The 19,411-nt window shown below is 37.8% G+C and overlaps 1 long non-coding RNA gene across 1 annotated transcript in view; it reads right to left on the reverse strand.

The window, feature by feature from the left end:
- Positions 1-1,444: 1,444 nt before the first annotated feature.
- LOC122357025 overlaps positions 1,445-19,411 on the reverse strand; it is a 45,912-nt gene continuing 27,945 nt past the window's right edge. The window contains exon 3 of the long non-coding RNA XR_006252410.1: positions 1,445-1,557. This is a non-coding gene — a long non-coding RNA (uncharacterized LOC122357025). The remainder of the gene's footprint in view (positions 1,558-19,411) is intronic.

Consider the following 19,411-nt stretch of genomic DNA (forward strand, 5'->3'; position numbering starts at 1 on the left):
CATGCCAGAGACACTAACCAAACGAATGACTCCCAGTCGTAAAGCATTTCCGCCCAACTATCGCTGCATTCTGTCAGAAGTGTGTGCTTGCTTTTATCTTTTTTTTTCTGGCTTAAAATGTTCGTCTGCTTGTGCTGTGATGCGGCAATGCCCTGTTTTTGTCAAATGCTAAAGTTCAGAAATACACAGGCTCTTCAAAGGCATAAGCTCCTTTCACTTGTATGTTAAAGTCTAAAAAGTCTTTCACAGGCTAAAAATGCAAAAAATTCATAAAACAAGATTAATTTTAAGCAAATAGTTTTCCTTTTATTTTATTAATCAACTTATAATTTTGTTTTATTAGCAAAATTAGCAAATTTATCAGTGCCAAAAGTGCCAAGAAGTGATAATCTTAGTTTTTCATGTTTTGTGTTCCATTATAAATCTGTAAACATTATTAAATCGATATACATTTGCTTGAAAAGAAAAATAATGATTTAAATCCTTCAAGCTTTGTTCAAATTTTGAATAGGCTAAAAAAATTGTTTTGCTTAGTTTTAGCAAAAGCTACATTTATATATTTCATATATAAGAAACAAGATTTCATATTTTATATAAGTCCTTTTGCTTTTAAAGTAAATTGATCTTAATTCAAGATGTTTAGATATTTGTACTTGAAATCAGGACAAAAATACTTTTCTTTTGTGGTTTAAATAATAATAATAAATACAGAAATGATTACACAATGTTCATTTATACAACGTAAATTTATCTTGTTTCAGGAATATGTTGATATTGGTACTTGAAAACAATCCAAAAATATTTATATACATTTTTTCATATTAAATTAAGTAAAATAACCTACTACATCATAAAACTATACCACAGCAATGCTGAACTTTTTGATGTTTCAAGTTTTTGCCAATCCCAATTTAAGAACACTCATCTAATTAATATTAATGTAACTGATTTTCCCTCTACATCTTTCTGTCCTCAACTGTCCTGTTTTATATCAATAGATTAAAACTGTTTTTTTCTCATGTTGGTGGTGAGCATATCCAGAATGCTCCCTCTCCCAGCTTCTGTTATGGACCTCACACTGGCCCCCCGGATACGGAAGTGGTTCGACCCGTCACCTCTTCAGATTAATAGCAGGGTTCCCTGACCACTACAGCTCAACAGGGTGCACTCCGCGTGACTGCACAGTCCTGCACGACTACATGTGGAATAAATTTCCTGACAAACACCCTTTTTTCCCTTCGCTAACTCTCTCCGTATCCTACCTTCCTCCTTCTCTTTCTTTTCTCTTCCTCTCTAGCTCCCTGTAACAGGATAGTTATGTCTTTTTTTAACTAAACAGTCAAGTAATTAGTGTTTCAGAGCTTCTATGAAACAACTGAGGTGGTACGTGGAAAGAGCGCATAAGACTCTGATTGGGTTTGCCAGTAAATGTTGAATGTAATCACTTACTTCAGTCAGGCAGGACGGTCTCTTTCTTTTGGACACTGTAATATAGCCCTCCTTCAATTAACACTCAGTCAGTTCTTGGCTGTTCTCTGATGTCTAAACTGTCACAAGCTGTAAGAGATGACATTGACATCTGTTTATAAACACAGAAGTAAGCAAGCTCTCTGAAATCTGCTCTCACAGATTTTATAGCATCAGGATGCATGAAGCAGCACAGCTACAGTTACTTACATTAAAATGAAATGCAATGCAATAGGGCAGATTCAAAAGTGAACATAAAATTTTTTAACATAAAACTTTCTGGTTGGCTCTGGCATAAGCTCTGAGTTTGTTAAATGGCTTTGTGAGAATCACAATTTCAGATTAAGTGTTTAAAAATGGCATTTCGTTGCCAAACAGAGAAGAATTTAAATCTACCACTGAAATTGTTGAAATTGTTGAAACTGTCTCATAATAGCAAAGCAGCAAACTCCCCCTCCCGTGATTAAATAAAATTATCAACCACAAAAAAAAATGTGAATCATCAGTTCGATTTAGTTCAAGAAAAATATATGTGGGGAAAAATACTGTGAAAGAAAGTTGTTGAAAAAACGTTTGTAACTATTGCGGTCTATAAGTTAGTTTGGTATATGCGTTTTGTTTTGTTTTTTGTCCTATACACAAACACAATTCAGGAAACATGACTGAGGATTTGCAATGATGGCCATGCTCACTGTAGTCATGTAACTGCAGTAGGGTTGAACCTCTGAGTTTTGGGAAAGGGCCTGGGTTTGCTCTCTGGATGCCCTCTGCCCTGGCACGGCATAATCAAGGGTCTCCAGGGGGTCGTAAAGAGCTCTAAAAAGTGGCCTGTCTCCATCTTTGCGTGCACTCCACCCTACTTCAAGACACCAGCAACATTCATGACTTTATTGGACAGTCCTTTACTATTGTTCAAAGAAAGCCAGAAAGGTCTGGTCCCTGTCAAGACTACACATTGCGCCGACCAACAAGAAGAGAATCTTTTATTGGTTGCATGGTTGCTTAGCAGACGCTTAATCTACAAAGTGACGAATCTGTTGACAAGCATTGCTTCATCTACTGTCTCACCCAACTGAACAAATCTGGCCTTGCAACATCTTTCACCTTAGAAACACCTAATGTTGTACAGAAGATGAGGCTAGATGCAATGGGCCATGGATGGATGACTAGACTAATTCAGCATGCATGCTGTTAAATGGACAACTGTTACACTCACTAGGGTTTCAAAATGACTTCGCAACTAGTCAAAGAGGAAAAAATGTCATGTTGAATGAACGCCTAATTAAAAACAAATCACCAAAACAGTTCAATTGAGACTCCAATGCTTCCTTGAACCCACCGTTCTCATCATATGATGGTCTTTTTGGACTAGGGTCTCTAAAAATGTGTCGATTGTCTTGCGTTTGGCTCACACAGTTCATTAGGAGGTTCTTCGGGCTGTGGTTGGTTTACGCAGACTCTGTAATGGTCAGAAGTGCGTTAGTGATGTTTCTGGACGGAGGCAAAGAGGCTGTAAGAGTGCGGTACAGCTGTTTCTGCTTGGTTTGTTATGTTTGGAGACTTTATGGCTGGCATTTCTGCCTGGGTTACTGTCAGTGAGATCTGTCGGCCACTGGCCTCGTTGTCCCTGACAACAAAGACTCGTAAACACTCAAGAACCCACCCGCACTCTTCTTGAATGAAAAAACTGCAAAGAACAAAGAGAGTTTAGCTCTGGTTTCTGTTATGACTTTATTCCTTTTTCATTCTTTGCTCTGTGTTCTCAGAGAGGGGCAACACAAACTATGGTTGATAACTTATTGTCAGGTGAGAGAGAAGCTCTTTGGGTTTCTAAAGCGGAATCCCAGAGGGCTTTGAAAAGGTTCATTTCAAAACATCTGATTGATAGATTGACCTTCTCAATGCTCCAGACTCAATTGACCGAATAAATAAAACAAACAACACTTGGGAAAATCTTTTCTTGGAAAAAGTTTTGTTTGATATCATATGTGATCCTGGACCATAAAACCAGCAATAAGTGTCAATTTCTTTTTTTTAAAATGAGATTTATACATCTCAACACAAAGTAAGTAAATAAGCTTTCCATTGATTGTTAGAATAGAACAAGATTTGGCTGAGATATAACTATTTGAAAATCTGGAATATGAGGGTATAAAATGTTTTTTGAAAATTGCCTTTAAACTTGTCCAAAAGCCATGAATATTTTTAATCAAAAATTATGTTTTAATATATTTACAGTAGAAATTTGCTAAATATCTTCATGGAACATGATCTTTACCTAATACCTTAATGATTTTTGGCATAAAAGAATCTTGACCCATACAATGTATTTTTTGGCTACTGCTACAAACATAACCCAGTGACTTAAGACAGGTTTTGGGACCCAGGTTCACATATTGTGAGGTAATGTTTTGGCATTCAGTACCTAAAGGCCCATTCACACCAAGGACGATAAGTATAAAGATAGTTCTGATGTAGTTCTAAAAATTGTTCTCAGTATTAAAGAATAGCAGTCCAAACCACAGCTATGATGATAAAGGCACAGAGAAACAACTTTACAATCAAACAAGCTACAAAATCACATTCCAACATTCTGCCTAACCAAAAACAGAACAAAAATTAAAGAGTCAAAATAAACCAAACTAAAGCAGATACAAAAATACAAAGAAAACAAATTCTTAATATGCTCCTAAACAAAATGGGCTTTTAAATTAAACTAGGCTACACAAATCCAAGAGATAAGTCAACTTTAGGGCTTCAATTTAAAAGATTTGTTCAAGAGTTTTATAGCATTACACCATTAAATAAAGTTGGGTTTGGATGTGACCCATCTTCACTTGTTAATAAAAAAAAAACTTCTCAGTAAAAAACAATGAGAGCTAATCAGAATTAATCCTGCTACAGCGAGCTTGAGAATTGAATGCAGCAATTGACGGTATGTTTAGAATAGACAATATCATTCGCTGATATTGTTATCGTTATAGAATAATTCTTGCTGTTAACATAGCAATGATGTCCAAATTGCAATAGTAATCATTCATAAATATAAGGAATCTGACCAAATTGTTCAGATCTGTAGTAAATAGTAAGGATAGCTATAACAATAACTACATGAGAGTCCACACCAATGGAAAATAACATTCATCTGCCACTTTAAATGCTCAAGCTTGTTAAAGTCGAGTGGATTCTGATTAGCTATCAATGTTTTTATTGCTAACCAGCTGAAAAAATGTATTCAGAAAATTATACCAGTGCGTATATATCATTAAAACTGTGTTGTGGCCTTCCCTGTTCTCGTACAATTCTCAATTCGAATGATTATAACATTTTTATAGTTTGATTTGAAAGAACATTTGATTTGCTGATATATTCATTTGATAGCTTTTTTTTCCCAGTGAATCAGCTTGCGATATATCTTGTTGCCACAACATCTTCAAACACTTACTGCAGCTCTGTCATCCTATACACACACTGCCAGTAAAGTGTTGACACACCTACTCATTCATCACGGTTTACAGCAACAGTAAATTCACCAAACCTTACACAAATGAATGTATTATAAACAAAAAAATTCACAGAAATACACGTTTTTTGTGCCCTGGTATGAAATTTAAACAAATCTGAACTGCATACCAGTACAGTGAGTCAGGTAGTCTTCTCACTGACTGCACTGCTTGTGAAAAATGCTTGTGAACTTAGCATGGTCACGAGCAGGCCTACAGGAGCCATCTGCTGCCACTCCATAAAATATCTCCACTCCCTTTCTGCAATCCTTTTATTTCCACCCAAATTGACTACAGCACAGTAGTCTCTGCTCTCTAATATGTCTCTCCCTCCGCCAAAGGAGCATATGACCATCAAATGTAAGCAAGAACATCATTAAAGGTAAGAAAAAGCTCTAATGGAAGAAAAACAGACTAAACAAAGTGTTCAGATAAATATACACCACTTACGTTGGCTCCTGGGAGACAATGGTCACAAATACTGGTCCACATTAAGCCACTTTATGCAGAAAACTAACCTCAGCCTCAAAGGCCAAATCTACACTATTGGTTGGGAATATGTCAAGACTTACTTGGCCTTGGTTAAGTGGGCTGGACAGATGTTTGCTATTGCAGTGTATGATGCTGCTGAAAGACTTTGTCAAGTGCTGAGTTAGTGGTCTGTGTTTGGCCTGCAGTTCCATGTTTACAGTCCAGGGTGATTGGTTCTGTTGTCTGGACCTGTAGGAACCGTTCTCCTCAGAGCATCCATCAACACGCAGGCCAAACGTCAGAGAGAAAGAAGAAAAAGAGCGAGCATACACATGCACAGCAGGCAACGCCACAAACTGCTCTGCCAAAAGGTCCATTTTATTGATAAACAATTACAAAATCCATAAACGATGATAAATGACTGAGGTTTTGTGTAAAGTTGGAGAGCAAACGTCGAGGATTTAAATGCATCTTGCTTTAAAATAAATATTAAAGCTGGGCTGAGAAGCAGGGGCACCTGTGGTCTTTCATCTCAGAGTCTGTACAGAACCATGACCAACCTGCCATCTTGACTTTCATACGACTAAAATTGAATTCTTTGTTTTTTTGGTGTAGGTTATGCTGTTGGGAAAGGTTTTGGTTGACCATTAACATGAGCTGTTTTCAGTCCTCTGGTTGAAATGCAATATCAGTTACACATTATATTTAAGCCGGTTTGCAAAAGTATCAAACAAATTAAGTATTATTCCAAACATTTTTTATATTTTTGAAGGATAGGTTAAAATTATAAAATTATAAATGATTACACTGTTCATAAGTATTAGATGAGTAATATTTTTGAGAATGGCTTAATTTTATAAAAAGTGACAAGTTGTTTACTTTTTATATAAATGTCTTCACTATATTCTTCACAAATATTAAACTTGCCAAATATTACTTTCAACTTTTCAATTTTTTTTTATTTTATTTAAATGGGTAGATCATTTTCAGTTCACTGAAACACTGCATGCACGTGCACATTTGGCCGACATTTAAATTTGTTAATGATAAATTTGTAAAAATATGCGAATCCAAGACAGCAAAAGGAGTTTGTTCTTCGTCACATCTAAACATGATGAACATATGAGGAAATGGCAGAGATCTACGAAGCTCTGACGGCCCTCCCTGGAAGGCGAGACGAACAGCACTTCGCTGACAGAAAAATATTAAGATAAATGACTAAATAAACATTAAATAGTATATTCGCACAATACTGAAATCCACCGCAGAAACAAATGGAACAAGTGAGTACGGTCAAAGCTTGTGTTTTCATCGCCAAAACTGAAAGTGTGGTGCAAATGATGAGAGATCCGACTCCTTGAGCATTTAATCATGGGTTAACGGGAAATATTTTCTTCATTTATCATTTATATCTGAGGAAAATAAAGGTGCGTCTTTGCGGTGAAGGGGGAGTGTGCTCTCTCCTGAAAACATCCAACCACTGACAGATGAGCATGCCGCGATTCACATTTCTCTGATCTTGTCAAGCTGTTGATGTGAAACTTTAGACAGCCCGATGGTGTTTTAACGTAATCACCACACTTAGAGAGGTGTAAGTGGGCCCCTCCTCCGCCACCATCCTTCAGTCCAAATCTCTCCATCCGTCTCTCTCCTGGGAGGTCGTCTCTACTCCTCTTTCTCGGCTGCCTCCCTCCACTCTCTCGTCACCTCATCCATCTCTCTCAGGTAAGCTGATCGCATGCTGCCCTGCTCATCTCTCCAGAGCTAGGGGAGATGAGGAGAAAAAGATGAAGGTATATGTTCTTTCTCTTTATATTCTTCCTGGAGACCCAGAAAGCTAGGCTGTTTTCTTAAATCTCCCTTTCAACACTGTGAGGATTTACAGTGAGACATACACAGTTATTTAAAGAGAGAGAAGAGATTGAGAGAAAACAGAGATAAACATTTCTACAACTCTTCCCATAACCCCCATCAAATTGATGCTCTGGACCAGAACAATACTGTCAGACTAATTCATTTAAACCCAATCAGCACTCAAACAGAACAACAAAGTATACAAGCACAAAATACAATGCTGTCTGACCCTAAAAAGACACTACACTGTGTACATAGAGATAGATAAACAACTAACTAAGACCGAGTGGACACAACATTGCTATAGAAACAGTCTGACAAAGACAACATGGCGGCTTCAGGAGGAATGGTTGTGTCCAGTTACACTATTGCGATCAAAGCAAAATCCAGACAGCTGCACTTTCTGACAGAATGCACAAAATACACAATCCGGGGGAGCTTTTACCACAAAATGACACTGATAAACAACTCATTTGATCATTTACCGGATGAAAACGTCCCCATCCCATTAGGGGAACAGTATATGTCTGTCTGCCAGAGTACGAAAGGCTTTTACTGTCTCAGTGACTAAAGTTACAGTCATTATAATACCAAAGTTAATCTTTACTTATTAAATTTTTCTTTTGTCTATTCCAATTTGTTAAATGCTACTTTCTTAGTTTACTCTGCAGTTATGCTACCAAAAAATACACCACAGTTAAAAAGATTGGGGTCTAATTAATAAGATTTTTCAACAAGGAAGCATTACATTTATTGACAGTGCAAACATTTAAAATGTCACAAAAGTTTTGTAATTAAAATAAATTCTGTTCTTTTTATAATATAGAATATATAATCATCCTGAGAATAAAGTGAGAGGTTATGAGACCCTGAAAACTGAAGTAATAAACGCTGAAAATTCATCTTTGCCATCACAGGAATTAGTTACATTTTAAAATATGAATATGAAATAGGTAACAGTTATTTTAAATTGCACCATCACGTTGCAAACATATATGTACCACGTCTGAAGTAGAACTGACCCCTAACCCAGCAATCACATACTACAAAGACAAACTTTGCCACAATGTCAACAGCTCCAGATCAGCAAAAAAGGAAAACATATTTTGACATTAAAAGCTTTTGAGTGTGCAGCACTTGCCATACTGTTTAAATGAATTCTTTACCAAAAAAAAAAGAAAAAGCAAGCTCTTCTCATCTAGTGCTTATGTCTGTTCCATAAAAACCACAAACACGGCAATAAAGCCTTTGAAGAATTCATGTTTTACATCCACGGAATGCAACATGAATGAACAAGATTACTACTGTTATTGTCAATACTCTGTTCCAGAGTTTTTGTTTTTCTAAACTGGTTTCATTACACCATGAGAAGCATATTTCCCAGAGGATACAGTGATTCTCAGTAATTGACGGTTTCTGAAACTATGGGAAAGGATGCCCTCAGCTGGTGGTTGGAAAGGACAAGTGCTTTTCCCTGGAGCAATGCGGCCCACGGTGCTCTTACATCAACATCATCAGTTTGGTTTTACAGCTTTCCACAAAACCTAAAAAAGAGGCAAAGCTGGGGTGAACAGCTCAACTATACATTTTGCGTAGACTTTTGATTGATGATAATGACATGAAATGGCAGGGAGTAGATTTATAGCACTGTTAGATGTTATACCATTGTAAATGCACCACTACGTAGTTAAGCTTGACTAACAGGGTGCAGGGGACTCCACGCATCCAGCTTTCTCTCTGCATAAATAACTGTTGGCAGCCTGATTTCCTCTATAGATATTTGGGAATTCCAAAGGATTGAAGGTGAAGTATGTGCCGAAATCCCACTCAGCTTCATGTGAAAAGAACTTCTGTGGAAACTTTGATCTCGTCATGTGAAAATGGTGAGAACACCGAAGCTACTGTGGCCAAGACATACAGCGAGTTCGGAGCGAGTGTGGTCAGCGTGGAGCATGGCACTCTAGGCCAACTTCCATTGGTCATGTACCACCTGTAGGATGTGTTCCTCAAGCTTTCGGCCACGACACTGGGAGTGCTTCCCATCCCAACATTCCTCCGGTTGATGCCAGGCTCTCTCGGGATCCATTACATGCTACATTAACGTGCTCATTCACACGGCACCAGCCACAAGCCTCCACTGAGCCACTGATGCAGGGGAACACATTAAAAAGAGATACTCATTAAAGAAGCATTACCCCCACAACCAGAAGCCTGAAATACCATTGAGAGGGAGAAAGGGGGAAAAACGCAAAAGAAAAATGGAGAGAAAGAGTGGGATTGAAAGAGAACGAAACGTCTTGGACGGTATGTGCTGCACGCTTCTGTTTGGTGGATACCAGGTGCTGGAGCTCATCCAGACAGCACATTTATTAAGATGGTGTAATTGTTTAGGTAAGGGGTGGCGATTCGCCTGCGTTTGGCACTCAGATGAGCTAGTTTGGTGTAAATGGTTGGCTTAGCTCAATTCCAAAAGCGTGTCTTCAGTGGTAAAAGGCCAAAATGAGGGTTATTTTTAACAGTATTGAAGACTAAATCTCAGTAGTGAATTCTCAGACAATTATTTAGAATTAAATGAAGATTTGCCTGTTAGTTAAGTGGTGTGAATTGGCAACACTCCACAGATAGTTCAGCTGGAAAGTCTTCAATCTTATCAATTCATCCATATGTATATGGGTAGTTGACAAATAAAAACTGATATAATATTGAAAAATGTGGGGGAAAAATCTTAACACAAAAATAACATGAGAACAACGTATCTCAATTCATATAGTTACAAATAGCATGAGAGAGGTTTATCTTCAATGTTAGAGATATTTTTAAGTCAAACCATAGGACACATTCGTATGTCAAATACCCATATATCTACAGAAACAAAATAATATGTTTAGGAATGAAATACTTTTGTCTTCCTGCTTCAACATGTAATTCAGCGTTATTTGAAGTTCTTTGTAAATGAATCCATTCATCCATCCATTAGACAAAGACTGTCAATGTATATTGAGACAGTACTTCTTTACTTCTTTTTGTTTCAATTCATTTTAATTCTTCTTCCATAAATTCACATTTGAACTATAGTTCTGCATCCAGTTTATTCAATTCAAACTCCTCTGAAATATAAAAAGGCATTCACAGTTCAATTTTGAATGGTGCACACCCCCTGGAGTGATTGTGGATTTCACTGAGAGCTTCTCATCTTCCACTTGACTTTTTGAACGACGTGTGAAACTCTGTGCCGAAGCCCCTGTTGAACCGGGGGACACTTCATATGCCCATCAGGGGCCACAGCTTTTGAAAACACAGCTGCCTAAGAGGACAGACACATGTGGCGTGGGTATGTGTGTGCGACTCTCCAGATTCCCAGGAGACGGGGTTCAGCTGCCACACACAGCCCCAGACTGCTACACTGCTTGTGCTGTTTGCTTGCTGATCACAAGGATTCCACCTACTGAGACTTCAGAGGATGCATCTGACTCGTCTGCTGCTCCGGATCAGCAGATGTGAAGAGCATTTCTTTATTTGCTTACTTATTTTTATCCATTCAAAGGCTGGCATAGTGGGGGGTTCCAAGCAGGTGTCACATGACCAGAATCACAAGAAAGGACTTTAATACAACGATTTATTAATCAGATCATAAAAAAATACTGTGTGAAAACATTCAAAGTATTATGATTGTGAACAATACTGGAAATTAGATGAAAATTTGATCCAATTAAAACAGCTGTTGACAAAAATGTGTGAAAAAAATTAGGCGCTAACAATGTTTTTTGTAAAACTGAAGCATCCTTCCAGTACATTAACTACACAATATTAATTCACAATATTGTATTACAGTAATGAGCACATTGAAATATTATTTCAAGAGATTAGGTTTACATAAAAAAGATTTGATGCAGCTTTTAAATGTTTAAATATAATATAAAAAAAAAATTGTTTTTTAATTTTATTTTACTTAAAAGAAAAAGAAAATTATAAAAACATATTTACATAGACCGTTAGATTAAATACCACTAGCACAAAATTGCAAAAATAAAAGCATTATAAATATAGAAATATAAAGAAAATAAATATTGCCTGTATGGGCTTTGCAGTTCTACTTGTTGCCACCACTGGAGAAGAAATAATATTTTACTTTAATGCTGACTATACCTTCACAAAAAAAAAAAAACAAAAAAAAAAAAAAGCAACATATTTAACAAATGAATGGCTAAAATAAGCAGTGTATGGTTCAGCAAGCATGATGTTCTGGGAACATGGCAAAGTACCCGTTAAAACACACCTGTGTTAACTCATTAATTATAATCCACATTACTTGATGATCTTAGCTAACTGGCTGTCAGCCGCAAAAATCACCCATGAAAAATATATCCCCAGAGCTTCGATGCTGAAGTCAGGTTATTAGCCATTCTCACCAGGCGTAACTGCTAGGCTATCAATCAGGGATTTCATAAGAAAAAGGCAGCACTTCAGTTAAGTTACATACTAGTTCAAGTTCACGTTCACGAATGGCTGCAAGAAATCAGCGCACACTGAGGTCCATGCAGGAGCATGAGCCTCCCGGCAGATAATATCCACAAACACAGCGCTGACCCTGTTGACCTCTGTGCCCCATGCAACTTCCCTTTGGGAGCAGGAAGTCATTTTGTCCTAGTTCATTTACTCACCTGCTTCTGCTTCTGCTACGCGACGGCCACTTTTTTTTCCATTGAAATAGCAAAGCCAACTCTTAAAACACAGAGTTTGTGTTTATTCAGCTTCCCTTCGTCGGAGTCGGCCCACATGAAGCTGGCGTGGCAGCAGGCCACATGGTGCCTGAGGCAGAGTGGCACTCTAAGAGGCCCACAGCTGCCAGAGCCCATACCAACCCCCCGAACACCCCCGGCTGCAACGGCAGAGAAAACAACGGTTCCATGGAGAGCAAGGATTAAGAAAACATACACAGAAGATCTTTGAAGTAGGGCGAATGCTTGCCGATGGGCAGCTATATGAAAAGAGAGGGAAATTTTGGGGAGCTTAGTGTGGAACAGAAGAAAAACACAAAAGACAGTGATGAGTCGAAAAAGTTACGTGCTCACGGCATGTGGCCCCCAGACGCGCTGCCATCAAATTCAAAAACTCTGCTATTCGCTTTAATCAACTCAGCTGAATCAGGAGCAGTCATCACATTCTCGAAAATTCACAACAGAGACATTTTCCTTTTTGACTCGCTAACAAAATGTGGAGACCATTCTCTTTTGCAGCAAATAAATGCTGAATTATAAAGATTTTTGATTATGAATCGTCTGCCAAACACAAAAGAAAGAATTTTGTAGAATCATTCTACTGTTTTTGTTCATTCAGTGAAAGTCGCTGGACTCCATTGACTTTTCTTGTACGTATCCAAAATTTCTTTTGCGTTCACAGAAAAAGGAAAGACGTATATATTTAGAAGGCAAAAAAGGTGAGTAAACATTCCTGAAGTAGTATAAAAATTAACAACCAAGTTTAAAAGAGAATTTAGCAATTTTAGCATAAAAGTCAGAAAAGCACAAATTAGTATCTAATGAACCCAACTCTAATGGTCTCAGCTGCCACATGGTGCCCAAGAAACCCAATTTCAACTGGAATATGCGTTATAGTTTCCCTATATGAATATGAAATATATGACAAGTTCTCTTGCTTTTGTGAAGGTTGTGGTCTTGGTATGTGTAATGAGCTCTATTAGAGATGATGGATGTGTTGTTTTCGCAGTGTGTTCGTATTTTCCTCGCTCAGATCGGCTGTTTTAATTGCCTGCAGTGTGTTGTGCACAGGGAAATGAACGGAAATATCTGGATGTGGCTGGTTCTGCATAGATGTCGTGGCAACCAGCTGTTTCCAGTTGATCATAATTTGTTCAGCGTTTTGAGTAAGGCCCTGCAAGTTCACCATTCACCAAAATATTTGTTGACTTTTTGTTTTCAGAGTAAATATAACTTCTTGTAGAGAAGACTATTTTGTTTTTGGAAGCCTCTTATTCATGTGCCTGTTGCTGATGTCCACATGTGCTTGCAGAGTTCGTTTCCCTCTGTAGTTTTAATTGTTCTCAGTTGTGAAATGGTGAACAGGTGGAATAAATGCTTTACATAAACACCAGCTCATTTTAGTTTGACTTATGGAAGAAAAGATGGTTTGAGACTGTCAGGCTCCCTAAGAGCCCTAACCAAAACACATCAGAGTGCACTCCTACATAAACATACTCTCTCCTCTATCCCAATCTGGTTCTCTAATTTTCTATCTATCAATCTATCTATCCATCTATAAACTAAACTCAGAATGGCTTTCAATTCTGAAAACCTATAACATTAATTTAAATGGAAGTACAGCACAGTAGCAAATAAGATGGCCAATTTGAATTTGATTGTAGGAAAGAATTAAAATAAATGGAATTTCAAACAAATTATTTCTTATTATTCTTCACTAGGTTTATATGCCTTATAGAGATGATAGGTAGACATTTTTAGATTACAATTCAGTAAATTCCTCTTTCTTCAGTTCAGTTTCAGTTGAGAATCAGTTCTTTAATTCTGAAGAACCTTGTTGTATCTATTGTTTCAGAGAAAGAAAAAAAATAAATGCATGGCCATGCGTATTAAAAAATGGTGGTGAGCTGTTAACTTCTCTGCTGAGGGAAGGGGGTTTCCAAAATCCTTGTGTTTACAGAATCAATGGCTTCAAGCAGAAAGCAATCATTACTTTTACTTATTTATTTAGGGTTTATTTTGAAGAGCATTGTTCAGATATGACGACCTTGAACAGGCGCTTGTGTATGACTGTGTGTTTGGCTGAATGATTTACCTCACTCTTGAGAACAGTTTACACCAACATGATGTGAGAAGAGTGGCCAATGAAAGATAAAAACCGCCACTGCGTTCCAAACGCAGTCCTTAACATCTAAAGTTCCAGCTAAGATTAGCAATGTTTTTGCTAGCGTCTGAGCATGAGTTTAACGCCTGCTGCTTCTAATTAAAGATCATGTTCCCACACGGAAAGTGAAAAGGACAGACCAGAATCTGGAGTAAACCAGTCGAGACACATGCACCCAGGATCAGAAGAATGAGTTTGACATGGGCACCAACCATGAGACAATGGCTCATCAAACACTAACATTCACATTACAAACTAATACAGGCCTTCCAAACCACAGGATGGCTAAGCTTGACCTGAAGAAAGGACGCTTTCTCTGAACTATAAATTTAGCATTACGTCACTCACCAATGCATCTACTGAGTTCAAACAGCTGATTAAAAAAAAAAAAAAAACATCTCAATAATCAAGTTATTCACACACTTCTAGTTAATCATCTAATGTCTTGTTAAGCAAAAACCTGCATACTTTTATGAAACAAATGCATCATTAAGACTTCATTAAGATGTTTTACTTTCAGCTGCTGCTTCTGGCCCATTATTCATAATAATTCATCCTCCTCTTAGAACCATTCTGAAATGTTTTCGCTTATAAGTGGTGCTTGATCTGTGCATATTTCTCAACTGATTCAGACAAGATATTTTTCAGTAGAGCAAGCATTAATATGGATAGAGGACTATTTAGCTGAAAGTTTTGATGTTAAATGCATCTTGATGGATTTTATTTATTGTAAACATGCAGCTTCTTGCATCACAAGACATTAATTGATAATAACAGTTAATTGATAAACAGTGCAACATTCCATGAAAAAAAATGAGATTTCATGACGGTTTTAGAAGCACTAAAATACAACAACTAATATAAAAATATAGAAATCTAGATCTTCAAACATAACATAATGAATGACTTTTTAATAAGTTTGATGCAAAGATATGCATATCATAGGAGCTGAAACATGCAGTCTGGAAAGAGGGCCAAATAATATGACGTATATATATATATATATATATATATATATATATATATATATATATATATATATATATATATATATATATATATATAGAGAGAGAGAGAGAGAGAGAGAGTGAAGTGTAATCAATTATCAATATATTTTCTGTATTTCTGGATGTGCCTTTCCCAGTTTGCCATATTTTACAGTAATCAAATGCAAACCTGCAGCTAAACAGGAGCTGTATATGTGGCTGCTGTCTGGTAGGGGAGATACGTTTCCACTGAGCATCACTAAGGAGTGATGGTTTACTAGCTGAACTCTTACAGTTTTATAGGATCTCAGATGTGCCAAATGTGTTTCAGATGTGAGTCGGTCTTGATCGGAGTCCGTCACTGTCACTCTCTCTCCGGTTTACAGAGGAAGGCTGATTTTGTTCCGACAGACTTAGACCTCTGGTATTATTTTCACTTTTTGGAGACACTTTGATGGTGGTTGTCAATTGTGTCTTAAGACTACAGTACATACAACTGTCTAACTTGGCTTTATGCTTCCTGTCTGCAGTTTAGCAGAGATATAAATCCCATTTAGATCTGCTAAAGCCAAGGGCTTTCTCTGCTTTAAGTTGTCTGGCTTTTTTTGCATGGTTCATATATAAAAGTAACCACCTTTTTAATACGCGCAAAACAACTTTAACTCTTAGAGTCAGTATTGTTTTAACAACAGTCGAGAACGTTGCTAAATCACATTTTTAAAAGCTTGTTTGCTCATACAAATATAACTTCTGCTTTCAAAGGCCAAAGTAATCTCTGACTACAACATATAAAGTGTGAGATTCCACAGTGTCAGCTGCAAGTATTCCTAATTCCCTGGATTTAAAGGATCTTAGGAAGACCTCTTCCACCAGAGCTCTCCAAACATCCACCGCGTTTATGTGAACTCAGAGGACTCCATGAAAAATGTGTCGGTTCCTCTCATGAATCGTGAGGCCGAAATGAGCGGGAACAGTCTGGCTGATGTAAACACGCTGAGGACAAGAGAGCTCATCAGCAGCGGTAGCAGCGCCGTTGTTTTAAATATCGTTGACGCATGTTATTACATGGCCAAGCTGTTGCAGCAGACGTCTCCTGAACAGTAGCCAGGCAACGTTATACTTCAACATCTCACTTTTCTTCTCATTCCCTCCATTTGATAGTTTGTTCTAAAAGAAATGCGTGTTTATACTTGAATTTCTCAGCATATTAAAAATTTGTTGACATCAAGACTTTTTGTCACAAAGTTCATATATCATTGTTCCCAAATTACATTAGCAACTAGAAAATCTGTATAGCTCAAAACAGCCCCCACCACCCCCTGCTGGGAAAAAAACTGGTTTGCTTGTCGCCCAGATTTTGATGGGTTTGGGGCATTTTTCCATCTGGTTACTCATCTGAGCCCAATCCTAAACCACCTACATGCTTAACAATAAAGATCCTTCAAGATACCAAAGAAGAACCTTTTTGTCTAAATGTTACCATAAAGAATCTTTAACATCTCCGTTTGAACACAAAATTATCAAGTGTTTCTGAAGGTTTAATTAGCTGGTTCAGACGACTTTGATTAGCTTTGGAGCTGAACTTTGCAAGAAGGTAGAACAGGAACGGGACGGGCCACCCCTGACCTACAGCATTATGTTTCCTACATCCAGACCAAATGCTTCATGTCAAGCTGCTGCTCATGCAACACAAAAATGCCTCTTTACACTTCCAGGCCTCCACCGAAGAATCAGATAAGAGTTATCAGCAAATTTGTCTCAAACACAGAAACACGGTAAAGATGCGATTGAGCATGCAAAGTGGCAGTTTCCATGAACGCTCCTAACATGGGTTGGTTGAATGAGGGTTCAGCTGAAGTCAAGCTAGGTGGCAGAATTACAACACCTCAACATATGTCTAGCACTTTGTGTGTCGAGACAGAGGCAGCTGAAATATCACTCCATCTCCAACAGCCTGGAAGCAATTAAAATATGGCTATTTTTTAATTTTGCAATTACAGTGATTGTATTTTTCTAAAGCCGCGAAATTGCAATTACCTAGAACAACACCGCAACGGTCGCAGCAGAGTTATGTACTTTCTCCCCCACCTCTTCTGAAGCAGTCAAGCACATTGTTTCCTCGCTCGCTGCCAAGAAAATGAGGAACATTTGTGGACAGAAACATAATGCTATAGAAGTCCGAGCGGTAAAGCCGAACAGAATATCCATCTTAACAGATTCATTTACCCACATACGTTCCCCTTCACACTAGTGCTTTATGGAAATGAAAACAGCAACAATCACCCCTCTGGTCAGATGAGAAACTCGCCGGCGACAGAATCTCAATTCATTTACACACACCGCCTCACAGTGTACATAAACAACATCACTCTTTCTAATGTTCTTTCCACTTGGAGCTTGGTAAACCTTGTCTTTGGTGTGCTTGCTAAACTTGCTCCTTGGTTACATGTGATTTATGCCTCTTCAGGTCCAAAGTGACTAAGTCTATGATTTAAAGCATTTACAAGCGTCTAACTGTGTACTCACATCTGGGCAAGATCTTGTCATCTTCAAGATATTCTTTTTATTTAAAGCTAATCTCATTTGAATGCACCAGAAAGAGTTGACCACACCACTGTACATAGTACAATACATTTTTTTCAAACCTGGAGCATGATCTCGCAGAAGGGTGAACTGACTTGAACCTGAAGGATTACAATAAACATGGTCTTTATTACTGTATGATACAGTGTATGTGCCACCATATTGTTCATCTTTCTCGTTCTCACTTTTCAAAAAAACTACCAAAAAAGCATTTTCTGAAATAAAATGGCTCTTTTCGGTTTTTCAAGTAAATTTTTTACTTGCTGTTTTCAATTGATTTTCCTGGGGTCATTCTTAAAGGGCAGATCCCCGCTAGTGCTAGTATTTTTTTCTATCATTTATTCTGCATATTTGATAATCAAACAATGTGATTACTTGAATATTTTTTTTTCTTTTTTTACTTTATTCTACTATTATAAAGTTGTGTTTAAATACAATTCTCCATCTCTGTGCAAACCTCCTGCTCACTTTTCCTGAGAACAGATAGTTCATGTCAACAGTTAATGTATACTGAGCACTCCAGCTCACATTCATCCATCTAAACACACAGGACATTATTATAGGGACGAGTAGCCCCGGTTATGAACCAGATGGCCTCCGTCTGTCCCACACCTCTGGATGGATGACCAGCAGTCGAGATTTTCACTCACACTTCAGACATCTCAGGTCTAATGGCTAGTGGTAGTTATTTGGTCTAAAGTGGATGCATTTAGCCTCAATATGCTTTCACACACTCCCACAGACTCCCGCTCCTTTCGCCAACTTCTTATCAAATTTCCCGCCAGGCACTTCAAACGATTTGTATATTTTTAGTGGAGCAAAGGAGGAGTTGCCTTCAGGTTCAAAGTTCAGGGTCAGACCGCTTTATTTATGTTTAGACGACATTCTTGTTCTAACGTAATGAATTTGTCAGGCAACATCATGAGCTTTGCGGTGAACTACTCAAAAGGCCCAAAACAACTATATCACTTCTAGCAGTCTTACATAACCAGATTCATCGTTTTGGTTCCAAAACCCAAAAGGATCTTCGCTATTTTGGCAGAACCCACAGAATCTACGGCTCACACCGCTGGCTTCTCCTGTCAGGGGAAAGCCCAGAGCCTGGGGAATTGGCCCAGAGTATCAAGGTTAGAATGAGTCACCGTGTGAAGGAGGCGAACGGAGGGCCTCCCTGCTTGGCTGTCATGATGGGGAGATGGAAAAGAAGAATCTGAGAGCCGAGCCATGGCCTGTCAGATCCCTTTCAGGAACGGTCATGATGGGTTCACCCAGAGTGCCATGGCAGGATCATTTGCTTCAACTACACTTTTCTGTTCCTTTACCAAGCAAAAACAAAACGGTGTGATTCACATACAGTGCCTTTTTATTCCACAATGTCTCCAAAAACATGGTTACGAACTCCAAATTGAAAAATATTGTAATGTTGTTTGGGAGAAAGACATCTCAAAGGCTTATTTCTCAAAAGACAAATCATTTATGGAAAGACTGAACTAAAAAACATTCTACTGTTCAAAAGTTCATGATCGATTTTTGAGAGAAGTCTTATTTGATACATTGTGAAATATTATTACAATTTAAAGTAACAATTTCTATTTTCATTTATTTTTACTTATTTCTTTAAAGGAAAGGCTGAATTCTTCAGAATTACATGGTCCTTCAGAAATG

The sequence above is a fragment of the Puntigrus tetrazona genome, chromosome 13 (genome assembly GCF_018831695.1).
Source record: "Puntigrus tetrazona isolate hp1 chromosome 13, ASM1883169v1, whole genome shotgun sequence".
Taxonomy (NCBI): Eukaryota; Metazoa; Chordata; class Actinopteri; order Cypriniformes; family Cyprinidae; genus Puntigrus; species Puntigrus tetrazona.